Genomic DNA, 20,623 nt, shown 5'->3' with positions numbered 1-20,623 from the left:
CCAAAAGAGCATGGTACTGGTACCAAAAGAGAGATAGAGGCCAATGGAATGGAACAGAGCCCTCAGAAATAATGCCGCATATCTACAATTATCTGATCTTTGAGAAACCTGACAAAAACAAGAACTAGGGAAAGGATTCCCTATTTAATAAATGGTGCTGGGAAAACTGGCTAGCCATATGTAGAAAGCTGAAACTGGATCCCTTCCTTACACCTTATACAAAAATTAATTCAAGATGGATTAAAGACTTACATGTTAGACCTAAAATCATAAAAACCATAGAAAAAAAACTAGGCAATACCATTCAGGACATAGGCATGGGCAAGGACTTCATGTCTAAAACACCAAAAGCAATGGCAACAAAAGACAAAATTGACAAATGGGGTCTAATTAAACTAAAGAGTTTCTGCACAGCAAAAGAAACCACCATCAGAGTGAACAGGCAACCTACAGAATGGGAGAAAAATATCACAACCTACTCATCTGACAAAGGGCTAATATCCAGAATCTACAATGAACTCCAACAAATTTACAAGAAAAAAACAACCCCATCAAAAAGTGGGCAAAGGATATGAACAGACCCTTCTCAAAAGAAGACATTTATGCAGCCAAAAAACACATGAAAAAATGCTGTCACTGCCCATCAGAGAAAAGCAAATCAAAACCACAATGAAATACCATCTCTCACCAGTTAGAGTGGCAATCATTAAAAAGTCAGGAAACAACAGATGCTGGAGAGGATGTGGAGAAATAGGAAAACTTTTACACTGTTGATGGGACTGTAAACTAGTTCAACCATTGTGGAAGACAGTGTGGTGATTCCTCAGGGATCTAGAACTAGAAATATCATTTGACCCAGCCATCCCATTACTGGGTATGTACCCAAAGGATTATAAATCATGCTGCTCTAAAGACACACGCACACATATGTTTATTGTGGCACGATTCACAATAGCAAAGACTTGGAACCAACCCAAATGTCCAACAATGATAGACTGGATTAAGAAAATGTGGCACATATACACCATGGAATACTATGCAGCCATAAAAATGATGAGTTTATGTCCTTTGTAGGGGCATGGATGAAGCTGGAAACCATCATTCTCAGTAAACTCTCGCAAGGACGAAAAGCCAAACACCGCATGTTCTCACTCATAGGTGGGAATTGAACAATGAGAACACATGGACACAGAAAGGGGAACATCACACACTGGGGACTGTTGTGGGGTGGGGGGAGGGGGGAGAGATAGCATTAGGAGATATACCTAATGTAAATGACGAGTTAATGGGTGCAGCACACCAACATGGCACATGTATACATATGTAATGAACCTGCACGTTGTGCACATGTACCCTATAACTTAAAGTATAATAATAATAATTAAAAAAAGAAATGAAAACATATGTCCACACACACACACACACAAAATAAGGTTCTCAAAGAGGTCAATATGTATATAATCTATTCTTAAAAAAAATTTTCTCCAATTGTTTATTGAAATATCACACAGGCTCTGACTTTGTTTATACCCTTAAGAAGTACGTAGATTTATGTGCAGCTTTTGTAAAGTGAAAGGTCAGAATGTCTACTCTGTTCTGGTACCACTTTAGTTTAATTGTTGGAAAATATTTAATAAAAATGAATTACTCAACAAATGGAAAATTTGAATTTTGCATACTATATTTTTACTTCATATTATCAACTCTTGAAAAATAAGTGTGCCTATTAGAAATGACACTCATTTGACTATACCATAATATATTTCAGACTTTTTATCTTCAGCTACAGAATTTCTCCATCCTTTGAATTATGTTAGCGGGCTTTATTTGGCCAGTATTGGTGATCCACCTCCACTAATTCGCAACTCTATTATCTTACCCCCAGGGATGCATTTCCATAGTTCTGCCTTGTTATGAGTGTCATTTTTTTCTTCTGTTTTGTTGACTGGCATTCAAGTAGTTTTGGCTTTATCAGAGATTTTCACTTTATTGTTTATCACCTCCTAATTTTTTTAGCTTCTCATAATTAACTGTATTATATCTGCCTGGGCTTTTGGTTCCTTTACAGATTTGTTTCATTTTATTTTTAGCTTATGATACTTCTAAAGTCTGTACCCTTTTAATTTTCACTTGCTTCATCGTCACATTCTTGGGTTTTGTTTTTATTTCAAAATACCAGAAAGTAGGATGTCTCAGCATATTGGTGAGTGGAATAGTTTATTTATAATCCAAAAAAACCCCATACTTTTTGTGAGCTATCTGCTTCTGAGTAAAAATTTTATATATAAATTCTTGAAAAAAATCTTAAACTTCTGAGGGATTGAATGAGATTTTAAAAATCATACTATACAACAACAGGTGCAAAATTTGTATTCCTCTACTCAAGAGAAATAATGAACATTTGTTATTAGTTTACTAACATCTAAATGTTAATGTATTCAATTATACATTATTAAAACACGATTAAGCTTAAGAGGTGGAAAAGTGTAAAACAAACAAGTGTATAATTTACCTTTATTCATATGAAACATCTTTTTCTCTCCCGAAAATAAAGATTAACCAGTGGTATGCTGAGGCGGGTGTGGGTGTGTTGGAGGGAGAAAAGCCATGATTTGCCAATTTCAGCACAAAACTGAAAATGGTTATTAATCTTTACTAGCTCCAGATATCTTTTAACATATATTGAAATCTATGACCCTTAAAAAGAAAACATATATATATTGAGTTTGACAAAACTTTGCAGTTCCACTCATGGATCCCTGTGTAAGAATCGCTTTTCTATGTGTGTTTGCAATTTAAAGAGTTCAGACTTTATATTTCACAGGTGACAACTAATGATTTAATCTCAACACTTAGGCTTTTATAATTTGGGAGTCAGGTGTTTAACTGCTGTAGTAGTAACTGCTTCTTCTCAGAGAAACTTAGTAGCTAAGACCAGGGAAATGTCCCTTGGTGTGCAACACACCTCTTCTTTCTGAATGTACCGTATAAGAAGCTAACTTTGTCTCAAAGTTTATATGACATTTGCATTTGCAGTTACTAGCTATTTTCTTTTGGAACTGTAGAACTTGGAGACCTTTCCCTCTACCCTCTGAAGGTATGATAACTGAGTCTATTGAATAAATGGATAACAGGCATGTCAAAAGAAGAAAATGTGTACACATTTATTACACGCATGGGGGAATCACAGGAAAGAAAAGTGGAATAAAAAACAAAACGAAACAAAACAAACAAAACACCACCAAGAAAAAACCCCAGTGAGATTTAGGAGCTTATAGGGAAGGCAGGAGGAAGAATGTAGGAAACTTAGGGGAGAGCAAATGACTTTTGGGAAAGATGACCAGACCCCTAGGAGAATAGATGATAGTTTGATGCAGTCTGTCTTGGTGTGGAATGGACTCTTAGTCTTGTATCCTGTGATATGAGGAGTCAATTTTCCCTGGCTGATGAAACTCCTAGGAAGGAGATGAATGTCTTTGTGCTGACAAGACAGTATCTTGAAGCTTTGTTTTCCAATTCAGTTCTAAATCTGCAGTGTATAAAAATCTCCTCATCATGCTTTGGATGTTATGGTAGATAAATGGTATCTTTACAAAGATACATTCATTCTGGTATTGAAAGTCCCTTTTGGAGGATCTCTCTTGAGGAACGTAAAGGGAGTGCAGAGAAAGCATATCCCGCAGTTGTTATTTTTCAACTATTTTCAGTTCGATGTAATCAGTACATCAAAGCAATCCATTTAGGACTGGCATTTCCTGAACACCTTCAGAACTCTTTTTATCCCATGTTATTTCTATGAGATCACGTGATTTAAGAACAACTTTTACTTGCCACTTACGTATATATTGAAAAGGCAAACTTTCCTTTCATAGTTTGCTAATTTTGGCAAAGTACTTTAACAAAAGTTAAATTAAGTAAGTAAGTGAAATTTTCTGTTCTATTGTTTTGAAAACAATTCTGGAAACTGTCCTTGTAAGAACAGCAAAAAGAGAAAAAGATAATTCTCAACTGCAGCTTCAACCATTCTTTGCGTAACAATGTATCTAATTAAAAGGCAAAACTCTCTATTTCAGGTTTATATGTATCAATTGCTTGATTAGAAAGTAAATTATTTACCCCATATAATCTGGTGTCAAAAAACTTACAATAAAATTACTTTGATTTTATTGCTTATAAGTTTGTGAATTTAAATCTCAACTGACAGTGATGAATTTATTTGCTTTGTGCTGACAAGACAATATGTTGAAGTTTTGTTTTCCAACTCAGTTCTAAATCTGCAGTGTATCAAAGTCTCCTCATTATGCTTTGGATGTTATGGTACATAAATGGTATCTTCACAAAGATATATTCATTCTGGTACTGAAAGTGCATACTTAAAATTCTTCATGAACCGTTTTATTGAAAAAATATATAGACAAACCATTAATTATACACAGTGATCTGGAACAATTTCTTACAAGAAGCATAGCATGTCTTCCATTAACTGTATACAATTTATAAAAAGTTACTGAAAGTCTTCCTGAGGTTAAACAATAAATCTTTTAAATTTAACCACTGTGCTCCCTCAAAGGTAATTTTTTCTTTATGACACTCACTTAGGGGATACAGTCAGATCTCAGCCTACTTTAAACAACTAGGTAGTATTTTTAGTGCACTTTTCTGTTTGTTAAAAAGCTAGTTGTCAAGAATAAGTTGCTCAACTATCTTCCTCAATTACTTTTTATTTTGTTTTGTAATTATTATTCTATTTTGGTTTTCCTTTAGAATTGTGGACTATCTTGAATCAGAAATTGCAGAGAATATATAAATAAGTAAGAATGCACTCTTCAATCAAACTAGATCTCGAAAGTGTTTTGTTGTAGTTTATACCTTGAATTCGAAGGCCATTCTATACAAGGCACTTGAAAAATTTTCAAGCTCTTATATTTCATAATAGTACAGAATTTTTTGTTCTTTTATTTGCAAGGAGATAGACCAGATAAAATATCACTTTATTTTTTACAGTGTTGACTTTGATATTCTAAATTTGTCAGTTTATACAGATTAATGAAGACTCCGTACATGTAAAATTCACTATAATTTTTTTCTGGTGTGACAGTCCAAACAAATAGTAACTACATACCCAAACAGGTAAAGTAAAAATATACAATAGCTTGAAAAAAAAAAGAAGAAAAAAGAAACCCCTATACATTCCTTAACATTCTAAAACTCTGAGGAAAAAATTGGATTCAAAAGAAACATTTCTGGTGGGCAGGGAAAGGGCTAAAAAGCTAAAGTATATAATAAGTAAATTCCTCATTGCTATAAAATATATGAGCAGCATGACATTTCAATACATGTTCAAGTTTTCTGAAAAAAGTTCTAGGATAATAGGATTTCAACTTTTGATTCTACAGATATCATTCTTGTGATTGGTATGGTAGAATCATCCTCTTCATGTATTAGTGGATTCAAATGAAAAAAAATCAGGCAGCTAGTTCCTTTCCAAGAAGCCTTAGAGATTGTTGTACATAAAAATATGAGCCATATTTCTGATTCAAATTTTAATTAGAGAATTATCTTTATTCCCTCTTCTGCATAAAATTATGCACTTGCACTCTGCTCTCCAGACAAGTAAAACTTCTTACCTGCTATAATTTGAGATAATCAAGACTCAGAACATATTATCTCCTAGCTGAAAGTCCCAACAAACTTCTCAGGACAAAAACAACAAAAAGTTAAATACACAGAGATAGAGTATAAAACAGTGGTTACCAGGGGCTGGGGGTGAGAAGAGAAAATGGAGATAGAGAATTCGAAGGATGTAAAGTGACAGATATGTAGAATTAACAAATTGAGGGATCTAATGTACAACATGAGTACTGTAGGTATTAATATTTATTGTATATGACATTTAAATAAAAGGGTAGTTTGTAGGTACTCTTTCCTCACACACATATCCAAAAGAAAGGTAACTGAGATTTTCCAAGGGAATGCTTCCAGGTTTTGCCCATTCAGTATGATATTGGCTGTGGGATTGTTATAAATAGCTCTTAATATTTTGAGATACGTCCCATCAATATCTAATTTATTGAGAGTTTTTAGCATGAAGGCTGTTGAATTTTGTCAAAGGGCTTTTCTGCATCTATTGAGATAATCGTGGTTTTTGATGTTGGTTCTGTTTATATGATGGATTACGTTTATTGATTTGCATATGTTGTACAAGCCTTGCATCCCAGGGATGCAGCCCATTTGATCATGGTGGATAGGCTTTTTGATTTGCTGCTGGATTCGGTATGCTAGTATTTTATTGAGGATTTTTGCACTCCACTCCACTCCACTCCACTCCACTCCACTCCATTCCATTCCATTCCATTCCATTCCATTCCATTCCATTCCATTCCATCTCATTTCATTCCACTCCCTTCCACTCTACTCCACTCCATTCCACTCTACTCCAGTCCACTACACTCCATTCCATTCCATTCCATTCCATTCCATTCCATTCCATTCCATTCCAATCCATTCTATTCCATTCTTTTATTTCCTCAGGAACTCACACCGTCACCCAGGCTGTAGTGAAGTGGCACAATCTCAGCCCACATTTCATTTCAACGTGCCATTCCATTCCATTCCATTCCATTCCATTCCATTCCATTCCACTTCACACTAGTCCACTCCAGTCCACTCCACTCTACTCCACTCCACTGCATTCCTTTCCATTACATCCCATTCCATTCCTCTTTATTCCACTCTACTCCACTCCACTCCACCCCACTCCATTCCATTCCACTCTAATCTGTTCCATTCCTTTCTTTCGATAGAATCTCACCTGTCACCCAGGATGGAGTGCAGTGGCACAATCTCAGCTCACATTTCATTTCACCATTCTATTCCTTTATATTCCATTCCATTCCATTCCATTCCACTCCACTCCTCTCCACTCCACTCCACTCCATTCCATTCGATTCCAATCCACTCAACTCCACTCCACTCCATTCCATCGCATCCCATTCCATTCCACTCCATTCCACTCCACTCCATTCCATTCCACTCCATCCCATCCCATTACATTACATTCCACTCCACTCCACTGAATTCTACTCCATTCCATTCCACATCATTCCATTCTATTCCTTTCTGTCGACAGGATCTCACTCTGTCACCCAGGATGGAGTGCAGTGTCATAATCTCAGCTATCATTTCATTTCACGATTCCATTCCATTCCATTGCATTCCATTCCATTCCATTCTATCCTTTCCAATTTCACTACATTCCACTCCATTCCTCTCCTCTCCATTCCATTCCATTCCATTCCACTCCATTCCACTCCACTCCACTCCATTCCACTCCACTCCATACCATTCCATCCCATTGAATTCCACTCCACTCCACTCCACACCACTCCACTCCATACCATTCCATCCCATTGAATTCCACTCAACTCCACTCCACACCACTCCTCTCCACTCCATTCCGTTCCACTCCACCCCATTCCATTCCACTCCGTTCCACTAGACTCCACTCAAATCCAGTCCCCTCCCCTCCACTCCACCCCATTCCATCCCATTCCATTCTCTTCCATTCAATTCCATTCCTTTCTTTTGACAGGATCTCAATATGTCACCCAGGCTGGAGTGCAGTGGCACTATCTCAGCTCACATTCAATTTCATCATTCCATTGCATTGCATTCCATTGCATTCCATTCCATTCCATTCCATTTCATTCCATTCCTTTCCATTCCATTCCATTTCATTCCATTCCTCTCCATTCCACTCTACTACGTTCCAATCCACTCCATTCCACTCCACTCCATGCCATCCCCTTCCATCCCATTCCATTCCACTTCATTCCACTCCATTCTACCCTACTCTACTCAAATTCACTCCACCCTACTCCACTACATGACATTCCATTCCCTCCCATTCCATTTCACTCCGTTTCACTCGACTTCACTCCACTCCACTCCAATGCACACCACTCCAATCCACTCCACTCCATTCCATTCCACTCCATTCCATTCCACCCTATTCCATTCCAGTCCTTTCTTTCAATGGGATCTCACAGTGTCAAAAAAGGCTGGAACACAGTGGCACAATCTCAGCTCATATTTTATTTCACCATTCCATTCCACTCCACTCCATTCCCCTCCACTCCCCTCCACTCCCCTTCATTCCATTCCATTCCATTCCACTCCACTCCATTCCACTTCAATCCAGTCAACTCCACTCTACTCCAATTCAATCCACTCCACTCCATTCCATACCACTCCATCCCATTCCATTCCACTCCATCCCATTCCATTCCACTCCATTACGCTCCATAGCACTCCACTCCACTCCACTCCATTCCATTCCATTCCATTTCATCATACTTCACACCCTTACATTCCATTAATTTCTTTCGACAGGATCTCACTCTGTCACACAGGCTGGAGTGCAGTGGCACTATCTCAGCTAACATTTAATTTCACAATTCCATTCCATTGCATCCCATTTTATTCAATTCCTTTGCATTCCATTGCATTCCATTCCATTCCATTCACTTCCATTCCATCCCATTCCATTCCACTCCTGTGAACTAAACACCACTGCATTCCATTCCATTCCATTCCATTCTACTCCACTGCACTCCACTGTACTCCTCTCCATTCCGTTCCATCCCATTCCATTCCACTCCCTTCCACTATACTCCACTCCACTCCACTCTATTCCATTCCATTGCATTCCAGTCCTTTCCATTCCATTCCTTTCTTTCAACAGGATTTCACTCTGTCACCCTGCTGGAGTGCAGTGGCACAATCTCAACTCATATTTCATTTCATCATTCCATTCTATTCCATTCATTCCTTTCCATTCCATTCAATTCCATTCCACTACATTGCATTCCACTCCACTCCACTCCATTCCACTCCACTCCACTTCACTCAACTCCACTCCATTCCATTCCATTCAATTCCACTCCAGTGTACTCCATTCCTCTCCACCCAACTCCACTGAACTCCATTCAATTCTATCCAATTCCGTACCACTCTACTCCTCTCCACAACACTCCACTCCACTCCCCTCCACTTCATTCCATTCGATTCCATCCCATTCCATTCCATTCGACTCCACTCCTCTCCACTCCACTCCATTCCGTTCCATTCCTTTCCACGCCATTCCATTCCACTCCACTCTACTCCATTCCATTCCATTCCATTCCACTCCATTCCGTTCTATTCCTCACATTCGACAGGATGTCTCTCTGTCACCCAATCTGGAGTGCAGTGGCAGAATCTCAGCTTACATTTCATTTCACTATTCCATTCCATTCCATTCCATTCCATTCCATTCCACTCCACTTCACTGCACTCCAATCCACTCCATTCCATTCCATTACATTCCACTCCATTCCACTCCAATCCACTCTATTCCACTCCACTCCATTCCATTCCATCCCATTCCATCGCATTCCATTCCACTGCATTTCACTCCACGCCACTCCACTTAATGCACTCCATTCCATTTGACTCCATCCCATTCCATTCCACTCCATTCCACTCCACACCACTCCACTCCACTCAGCTCCACTCCAATCCATTCCATTCCATTCCTTTCCTTTGACAGAATATCACCCTGTGAACCAGACTGGCGGGCATTGGCACAAACTCAGCTCACAGTTCATATCAACACTCCATTCCAATCTATTCCATTGCACTTCATTCCATTGCTTTCCACTGCATTCCATTCCATTCCATTCCATTCCACTCCACTCCATTCCACTCTACTCCACTCCAATCCTCTCCACTCCACTCCAATCCACTCCACTCCACTCCACCTCATTCCATGGCATTCAATTCCATCCCATTCCATTCCACTCCATTCTACTCTACTCCACTCCAATCCACTCCTCTCTACTCTACTCCATGCCATTCCTTTCCATCCAATTCCATTCCACTCCATTGCACTCGACTCCACTCCACTCCACTTCACTCCACTCCACTTTACTCCATTTCACTCCATTCCATTCCATACAATTCCAATCCATTCCATCACATTCCTTTCTTTCCAAAGGATCTCACTCTTTCACAAAGGCTGGAGTGCAGTGGCACAATCTCAGCTCAAATTTCTTTTCACTATTCCATTGCATTCCATTCCATCCAATTCCATTCCACTCTATTTCAATCTAGTCCACTCCACTCCATTTCATTTCACTCCATCCCATTCCATTCAACTCCATTTCACTCCAGTCCACTCCACTCCACTCCACTCCACTCCATTCCATTCCATTTCACTCCATTGCATTCCATTCCTTTCTTTCAACAGGATATCACTGTGTCACCCAGGCTGGAGTGCAGTGGCACAATCTCAGTTCACATTACATGTCAACTTTCCATTGCATTGCATTCCATTCCATTCCATTCAATTCAATTCCATTTAATTCCACTTCTTTCCACACCACTCCACTCCACTCTACTCCACTACATTCCATTATATCCGATTCCATTCCACTCATTTCCACTCCTTTCCACTCCACAGCACTCCACTCCACTCCATTCCACTCCATCCCAATCCATTCCGCTCCATTCCACTGAACTCCACTCCACCAGATTCCACTCCACATCATTCCATTCCATTCCATCCCATTCTATTCCTCGCCATTCCACTCCACTCCACTCCACTCCACTCCACTCCAGTCCATTCCATCCCATTCTATTCCTCGCCATTCCACTCCACTCCACTCCACTTCACTCCACTCCACTCCAGTCCAATCCATTCCATTCCATTCCATTCCACTGCATTCCATTCCATTCCTTTCTTTTAAGACCATCTCTCTCTCTGACACAGCCTGGAGCACAGTGGCACAATCTCAGCTCCCATTTCATTTCTCCATTCCATTCCAATCCATTCCATTCCATTCCATTCTACTCCACTCCACTCCAGTCCATGCCACTCCACTCCACTCCTGTCCATTCCAGTGTACTCCACTCCTTTCCATTCCATCCCATTCCACTCTTTCCACGCCACTCCACTCCAATCAATTCCATGAAATTCCACTCCATTCCATTCCATTCCACTCTATTCCATTCCATTCTTTTCTTTTCACAGGATTTCACTCTGTCACCTAGGCCGGAGTACAGTGGCACAATAACAGCTCACATTTTATTTCACAATTCCAATCTATTTCATTCCATTCCACTGCACTCCACACCACTCCACTCAATTCCACTCCACTCAACTTCAATACATTCCATTCCATTCCATTCGAATCCCTTCCATTCCACTCCTTTTCTTCGACAGGATCCCCCTCTGTCACATGCTGTAGCGCAGTGGCACAATTTCAGCATGTATTTCTTTTCACCATTCCATTGCATTCCATTCTATTCCACTCCACTCCCCTCCACTCCTTTCCACTTAACTCCACTCCATTCCATTTCACACTACTCCACTCCACTCCATTTCATTCCATCCCATTCCATTCCACTCCTTTCCACTCCACTCCACAACATGCCATTCCATTCCAAACCATTCCATTCCGATATTTTCTTTAAACAGGATCTCACTCTGTCACCGAGACTGGAGTGCAGTGGCACAATCTTAGCTCACATTTCATTTCACCATTCCATTCCATTCCATTCCATTCCATTCCATTCCATTCCATTCCATTCCACTCCACTCCACTCCATTCCATTCCATTCCATTCCACTCCATTCCATTCCAACCCATTCCATTCCATTTCTTTCCTTTGACAGGATCTCACTGTGTCAAAAAAGGCTGGAATACAGTGGCACAATCTCAGCTCACATTTCATTTCACCATTCCGTTCCATTCCGTTCCATTCCATTCCACTCCACTGCATTCTCCTCCACTCCACTCCACTCCCCTCCATTCCATTCCATTCCATTCCATTCCACTCCACTCCAATCAAATCCATTCCACTCCACTCCAATCAAATCCACTCCACTCCACTTCACTGCACTCGACTCCATTCCATTCCATTCCATCCCATTCCATTTCACTCCATTCCTCTCCACTCCACTCCAGTCAACTCCATTCCATTCCATTCCACCCCATTGCATTCAACTCCATTACAATCCATTCCACTCCACTCCACTTCAGTCCATTCGATTCCATTCCATTCCATTTCACTCCATTCCATTCCATTGCTAACTTTCTACAAGATCTCACTGTGTCACCCAGGCTGGAGTGCAGTGGCACTATCTCAGCTCACATTTAATTTCACCATCCATTCCTTTACATTCCATTCCATTGCATTGCGTTGCCATCCATTCCATTGTATTTCATTGCATTCCATTGAATTCCATTCCAATGAATTCCATTGCATTCCATTCCATTGTATTCCTTTCAATTCCATTCCATCCCATTCCATTCCACTTCTGTGAACTGCATTCCACTCCACTCCACTACATTCCATTCCATTCCATTTCATTCCACTCCACTCCACTGCATTCCATTCCATTCCATTTCATTCCACTCCAATCCACTCCACTCCACGCCACTCCATTCCATTCCATCCCATTCCATTCAACTGCATTCCACTATACACCATTCGACTCCATGCCACTACACTTGACTGCATTCCATTCCATTCCATTACTCCCCACTCCACTCCACTCAACTCCCCTCCACTCCGCTCCTCCCCATTCCATTCCATTCCATCCCTTTCCATTCCACTCCATTGAATTCCATTAAATTCCATTCCTCCACACTCCACTACAATCAACTCCCCTCCACTCCACTCCTCCCCATTCCATTGCATTCCATCCCTTTCCATTCCACTCCAATCTACTCCACTCCACTCCACACCATTCCATTCCACTCCATCACATTCCGTTCCACTCTATTCCACTCCACTCTACTCCATTCCATTCAATTCCTTTCCACTTCATTCCATTCCATTCCGTTCTTTCGAGAGGTTCTCACTCTCTCACCCAGGCTGGAGTGTGGTGGCACAATATCACCTCACATTTCATTTCACCATTGCATTCAATTCCATTCCATTCCACTCCACTCCATTCCACTCCACTCGCTCCGTTCCATTCTACTCCACTCCACTGCACTCCATCCCATTCTTTCCACCCCACTCCGTTCCACTCCACTGCATTCCATTCCATTCCATCCCATTCCATTCCACTCCTGTGAACTCCACTCCACTCCACTGCATTCCATTCCATTCAATTCCATACCATTCCATACCATTCCATTCCTTCCCATTCAATTCCGTTCCATCCCATACCATTCCACTCCTGTGAACTCCACTCCACTCCACTCCTCTGCATTCCATTCCATTCCATTCCACTCCACTCCACTCCATTCCATTTCATCCCATTCCATTCCACTCATTCCACTATACTCCATTCCACTCCAATCCACTCCACTCCTTTCCATTCCATTGCATTCAAGTCATTTCCATTCCATTCTTTCTTTCAATGGGATTTCACTCCGTCACCCTTGCTGGAGTGCAGTGTCACAATCTCAACTCATATTTTAATTCATCATTCCATTCTATTCCATTCCATTTCTTTCTACTCCATTCAATTCCATTCCACCACATTCCATTCCACTCCACTCCACTCCACCTCACTCGACTCCACTCCATTCCATTCCATTCAATTTCACTCCTCTCTACTCCATTCCTCTCCACCCAAATCCACTCCACTCCATTCAATTCCATCCAATTCCATACCACTCCACTCCTCTCCCCAACACTCCACTCCACTCTCCTCCACTTCATTCCATTCGATTCCATCCCATTCCATTCCATTCGACTCCACTCCGCTTCTCTCTGCTCCACTCCATTCCATTCCTTTCCACTCCATTCCATTCCACTCCACTCCACTCCACTCCATTCCGTACCATACCATTCCATTCCAGTCCATTCCTTTCCATTCCTCACATTCGACTGGATGTCACTCTGTCACCCAGTCTGGGGTGCAGTGGCAGAATCTCAGATTACATTTCATTTCACTCTTCCATTCCATTCTATTCCATTCCATTCCATTCCACTCCAATCCTCTGCACTCCACTCCATTCCATTCCATTCCACTCCATTCCACTCCAGTCCACTCTATTAAACTCCCCTCCACTCCATTCCATTCCATTCCTCCCCACTCCACTACATTCAACTCCCCTCCACTCCTCTCCTCCCCATTCCATTCCATTCCGTTCCATCCCTTTCCATTACACTCCACTCCACCCCACTCCATTCCATTCCACTCCATCACATTGCATTCCACTCTATTCCACTCCACTCCACTCCACTCCACTCCATTCCATTCCATTCCATTCCATTCCATTGCACACTATTCCATTCCTTTCCATTCCTTTCTTTCGAGAGGATCTCACTCTGTCACCCAGGCTGGAATATGGTGGCACAATATCACCTCATATTTCATTTCACCATTGCATTCAATTTCATTCCATTCCATTCCATTCCACTCCACTCCACTCCATTCCATACCATTCCATTCCGGTCCATTCCTTTCCATTCCTCACATTCGACAGGATGTCACTCTGTCACCCAGTCTGGGGTGCAGTGGCAGAATCTCAGCTTACATGTCATTTCACTCTTCCATTCCATTCTATTCCATTCCATTCCATTCCACTCCACTCCTCTGCACTCCACTCCATTCCATTCCACTCCATTCCACTCCAGTCCACTCTATTAAACTCCCCTCCACTCCATTCCATTCCATTCCTCCCCACTCCACTACACTGAACTCCCCTCCACTCCACTCCTCCCCATTCCATTCCATTCCATCCCTTTCCATTACACTCCACTCCACCCCACTCCATTCCATTCCATTCCATTCCATTCCATTCCACTCCGTTCCACTCCATTCCTTTCCACTCCATTCCATTCCATTCCATTTCACTCCATTCCACTCCATTCCATTCCATTCCATTATACTCCATTCCATTCCATTCCATTCCATTCCATTATACTCCATTCCATTCCATTCCATTCCATTATACTCCATTCCATTCCATTCCATTCCATTCCGTTCCATTCCATTGCACTCCTTTCCATTCCATTCTTTTCCTTTGACAGGATCTCACTGTGTCAAAAATCCTGTAATACTTTGGCACAATCTCAGCTCATATTTCTTTCACCATTCCATTGCATTCCATTCCATTTCATTCCATTCCATTCCATTCTACTCCACTCCATTCAACCCCACTCCACTCCACTCCACTCCCCTCCGTTGCATTCCATTCCATTCCATTCCATTCCATTCCATTCTATTCCATACCTTTCCACTCTTTTCCACTCCACTCCAATCAAGTCCACTCCACTCCACTTCACTCCACTCCACTCAACTCCTATCCATTCCATTGCATTCCATTTCACTTCATTCCTCTCCACTCCACTCTGGTCCACTCCATTCCATTCCACTCCATCCCATTCATTTCCTCTCCATTCCACTCCATTCCACTCCACTTCACTCCACTCCATTCGATTCCATTCCATTCCGTTTCACTGCATTCCATTCCATTCCTTTCTATCGACAGAATCTCACTTTGTCACCCTGGCTGGATTGCAGTGGCACTATCTCAGCTTACATTAAATTTCACCATCCATTCTTTTGCATTCCATTCCATTTCATTCCATTGCATTCCATTCCTTTCCAGTGCATTGCATTTCATTCCATTGCATTCCATTCAATTCTATTCCACTTCTGTGAACTCCACTCCACTCCACTGCGTTCCATTCCTTTCAATTCCTTTCCATTCCATTCCCTTACACTACATTCCACTATACTCCACTCCACTCCATTCCATTCCATTGCATTCCACTCCACTGCACTCCATTCTGTTCCATCCCATTCCATTCCACTCCACTCCACTGCATCCCATTCCGTTCCACTCCCTCCCATGTCATTCCATTCCAGTCCATTCCACTCCACTCCAATCCACTGCATTCTACTCCATTCCATTCCACTCCTTTCCATTCCATTCTTTTCTGTCGACAGGATCTCACTCCGTCACCCGGGATGGAGTGAAGTGTCATAATCTCAGCTATCATTTCATTTCACGATTCCGTTCCATTCCATTCCGATCCGTTCCATTCCATTCCTTCCCATTCCACTGCATTCCACTCCACTCCAATGCACTCCTCTGCACTCAATTACATTCAACTCAATTCCATTCCATTCCCCTATGCTCTATTCCACTCCACTGCACTCCATTCCACTCCACTCCATTCCATTCCATCCCATTGAATTCCAGTGAATTCCACTCCACTCCACTCCACAACACTCCTCTCCACTCCTTTACATTCCACTCCACCCCATTGCATTCCACTGCATTCCACTCGACTCCAGCAAATCCAGTCCCCTCCACTCAGCTCCACTCCACTCCACTCCACTCCATTCCATTCCGTTCAACTCCATTCAGTTCCATTCCTTTCTTTCCACAAGGTCTCACTCTGTCACCTAGCCTGGGGTACAGTGGCACTCTCTCAGCTCACATTTCATTTCACATTCCATTCCATTGCATTCCATTCCATTATGTTCCTTTAAGTTCCATTCCTTCCCATTCCATTCCACTCCTATGCACGCCAATCCACTCCACTCCACTGCACTCCATTCCATTCCTTTCAATTCCATTCCAGTCCACTCCACTTCACTCTGCTCCATTCCATTCCATTCCACTCTATCCCATTCGATTCCACTACACGGCACTCCACTAGACTGCACTCCACTCCACTCCAGTCCACTCCATTACATTCCACTCCTTTCCATTCCGTTCCTTTCCTTCGACAGGATCTCACTGTGTCACCCAGGCTGTAGTGCAGTGGCACAATCTCACCTCATATTTCATTTCATCATTCCATTCTATTCCATTCCTTTTCTTTCCATTCCATTGTATTCCATTACACAACACCACAATCCACTCTACTCCACCCCACTCCATTCCATTCCACTCTACTCCACTCCTCTTCACCCCAACACACTCCACTCCATTCCATTCCATCGAATACCATTCCTTTCCCCTCCTCGTCTCTTCTCTCCATTGCACTACCCTCCACTTCATTCCATTCGATTCCCTCCCATTCCATTCAATTCCACTCCACTCCACTCCGCTCCGCTCCTCTCTATTCCATTCCATTCCATTCCATTCCGTTCCATTCCATTCTATTCTATTCCTTTCCATTCCAGTCTATTCCATTCCATTCCTTACATTCGACAGGGTCTCACTCTGTCACAGAGTCTGGAGTGCAGTGACAGAATTTCAGGTCACATTTCATTTCACTATTCCATTCCTTTCCATTCCATTCCATTCCACTTCACCCCTCTTCACTGCACTCCACTCCATTTCCTTCCATTCCATTCCACTATATTCCACTCCAGTCCACTCCATTCAACTCCACTCTACCTCATTCCATTCCATCACATTCCATTCCACTCCATTCCACTCCACTCCACTCCACTGCACTCCATTCCATTCCACTCCATCCCATTCCATTGCACTCCATTCAACTCCAAACCACTCCACTCCACTCCACTCCATTCCATTCCATTGCATTCTTTTGACAGAATCTCTCTCTGTCACCCAGGCTGGCGTTCAGTGGGACAAACTCAGCTCACATTTCATTTCACCCTGTCCATTCCTTTCCATTGCATTGCATTCCATTCCATTCCACTCTTCTACACTCCAATCCACTCCACTCCACTCCATTCCATGCCATTCCCTTCCATCCAATTGCATTCCACTCCATTCCTCTCTACTCCACTCCAATTCACTCCACTCCACTCCATGCCATTCCATTGCATCCCATTCCATTCCACTCCGTTCCACTCGACTCCACTGCACTCCACTCCAATCTACCCCACTCCATTCCATTCCACTCCATTCTATTCCACTCCATTTTATGCCATTCCTTTCTTTCGACGGGATCTCACTGTGTCAAAAAAGACTGGAATACAGTGGCATAATCTCAGTTCACATTTCATTTCACCATTATATTTCATTCCATTCCATTTCATTCCATTCCACTCAACTTCATTCCAATCCACTCCAGTCCAGTACATTCCACTCCACTCTAATCAACTCCACTCAACTTCTTTCCTCTCCACTCCATTCCACTCCACTCCACTCCATTCCATTACATCCCATTTATTTTCACTCCATTTTTCTCCACTCCACTCCATTCCATTCCACTCCACTCTATCCCATTCCATTTCACTCCATTCCACTCCATTCCACTCCACTCCACTCCACTCCATTCCAATCCATTCAATTTCACTCCATTCCATTCCTTTCCTTTCTGTCGACAGGATCTCACTCTGTCACCCAGGCTGGGATGTAGGGGCACTATCTCAGCTCACATTTAATTTCACTATTCCGTTCCATTCCATTGCATTCCATTGCATTCCATTCCATTGCATTCCATTGCACTCCATTGCATTCCATTCCATTCCATCCAATACCATTGCATCCTATTCCATTCCACTCCAGTGAACTCCACTCCACTCCACTGCGTTCCATTCCATTCCACACCATTCCATTCCATTTGACTCCACTACACTGCCCTCCATTCCATTCCATTCCATTCCATACCATTCCACTCCATTCCACTCCACCCCAATCAAGTCCACTCCACTCCACTTCACTCCACTCCACTCCACTCCACTCCTTTCCATTCCAACCCATTCCATTTCACTCAATTCCTCTCCACTCCCCTCCGGTCCACTCCAATCCACTCCATTCCATCCCATTCAATTCCACTCCATTCCACTCCATTCCACTCCACTTCACTCCACTCCATTCGATTCCTTTCCATTCCGTTTCACTGCATTCCATTCCATTCCTTTCTTTTGACAGGATCTCACTGTGTCACCCTGGCAGGAGTGCAGTGGCACTATCTCAGCTCACATTAAATTTCACCATCCATTCCTTTGCATTCCATTGCATTCCATTCCATTGCATTCCATTGCATTCTATTCCATTTCATTCCATTGCATTCCATTCCATTGCATTCCGTTCCATTGCAATGCATTCAATTCCATTCCATCCCATTCCATTCCACTCCATTCCACTATAATCCACTCCACTCCACTCCATTCCATTCCATTCCATTCTACACCTGTCCATTCCATTCCTTTCTTTCGACAGTATTTCACTCTGTCACATTGGCTGGAGTGCAGTGTTACAATCTCAGCTCATATGTCATTTCATCATTCCATTCTATTCCGTTACATTCCTTTCGATTCCATTCATTTCCATTCCACTATATTCCATTCCACTCCACTGCACTCCACTCCACTCCACTCGGCTCCACTCCATTCAATTTCATTCCATTCCACTCCACTCTACTCCACTCTTCTCCATCCCACTCCACTCCACTCCACTACATTCAATTCAATCCAATTCCATACCACTCCACTCCTCTCCCCAACACTCCACTCCACTCCCCTCCATTTCACTCCATTCAATTCCATCCCATTCCATTACACTCCACTCCCATCCACTCCTCTCCACTCCCTTCCATTCCATTCCTCTCCACTCCACTCCACTCCTATCCACTCCACTCCACTCCATTCCACTCCACTCCACTCAATTCCATTCCTTACATTTGACTGATGTCACTCTGTCACCCATTCTGGAGAACAGTGGCAGAATCTCAGCTTACATTTCATTTCGCCAATCCACTCCATTCCATTCCATTCCACTCCACTCCACTGCACTTCACTCCACTCCACTCCTTTCCATTCCATTCCCCTCCATTCCACTCCACTCCATTCCATTCCGTTCCATTCCATTCCATTCCATTCCACACGACTCCATTCCACTCTCTGCCACTCTACTCCACTGCACTCCATTCCATTACAGTCCATCCCATTCCATTCCACTCCACACCACTCCACTCCACACCGCTCCAATCCACTCCATTCCATTCCATTTCTTTCTTTCGACAGCATCTCACTCTGTCACGCAGGCTGGCATGCAGTGGCACAAATTCAGCTCACATTTCATTTCACCATTCCATTCCATTCTATTCCATTGCATTCCATTCCTTTGCATTCCATTCCATTGCATTCCATTCCATTCTATTCCACTCCATTCTATTCCACTCGACTCCATTCCACTCTCCACCACTCCCGTCCACTCCACTCCACTGCACTCGATGGCATTCCATTCCATCCCATTTCATTCCACTCCAATCCACTCTACTCCACTCCAATCCACTCCACTCCACCATAATCCATGCCATTCCATCCCATCACATTCCATTCCACTCCATTCCACTTGACTCCACTCCACTCCCTTCCATTCCATTCCATTCCACTTTATTCCATTCTATTCCTTTTTTTCCCACAAGATCTCACTCTGTCACAAAGACTGGAGTGCAGTGGCACAATCTCAGCTCACATTTCTTTTCACCATTCCAAGATATTCCATTCCATCCCACTCCATTCCACTCTATTTCACTCCAATCCTCTCCACTCCACTCCTTTCCACTCCAGCCCATTCCATTCGACTCCATTCCACTCGAATCCACTCCACTCCCCTCCATTCCATTCCCTTCCATTCCATTTCACTCCATTGCATTCCATTCCTTTCTTTTTACCGGATATCACTGTGTCACCGAGGCTGGAGTACAGTGGCACAATCTCAGCTCACATTACATGTCAA

The sequence above is a fragment of the Pan paniscus genome, chromosome 11 (assembly GCF_029289425.2).
Source record: "Pan paniscus chromosome 11, NHGRI_mPanPan1-v2.0_pri, whole genome shotgun sequence".
Lineage (NCBI taxonomy): Eukaryota > Metazoa > Chordata > Mammalia > Primates > Hominidae > Pan > Pan paniscus.
Note: the sequence above shows the minus strand (reverse complement) of the source record.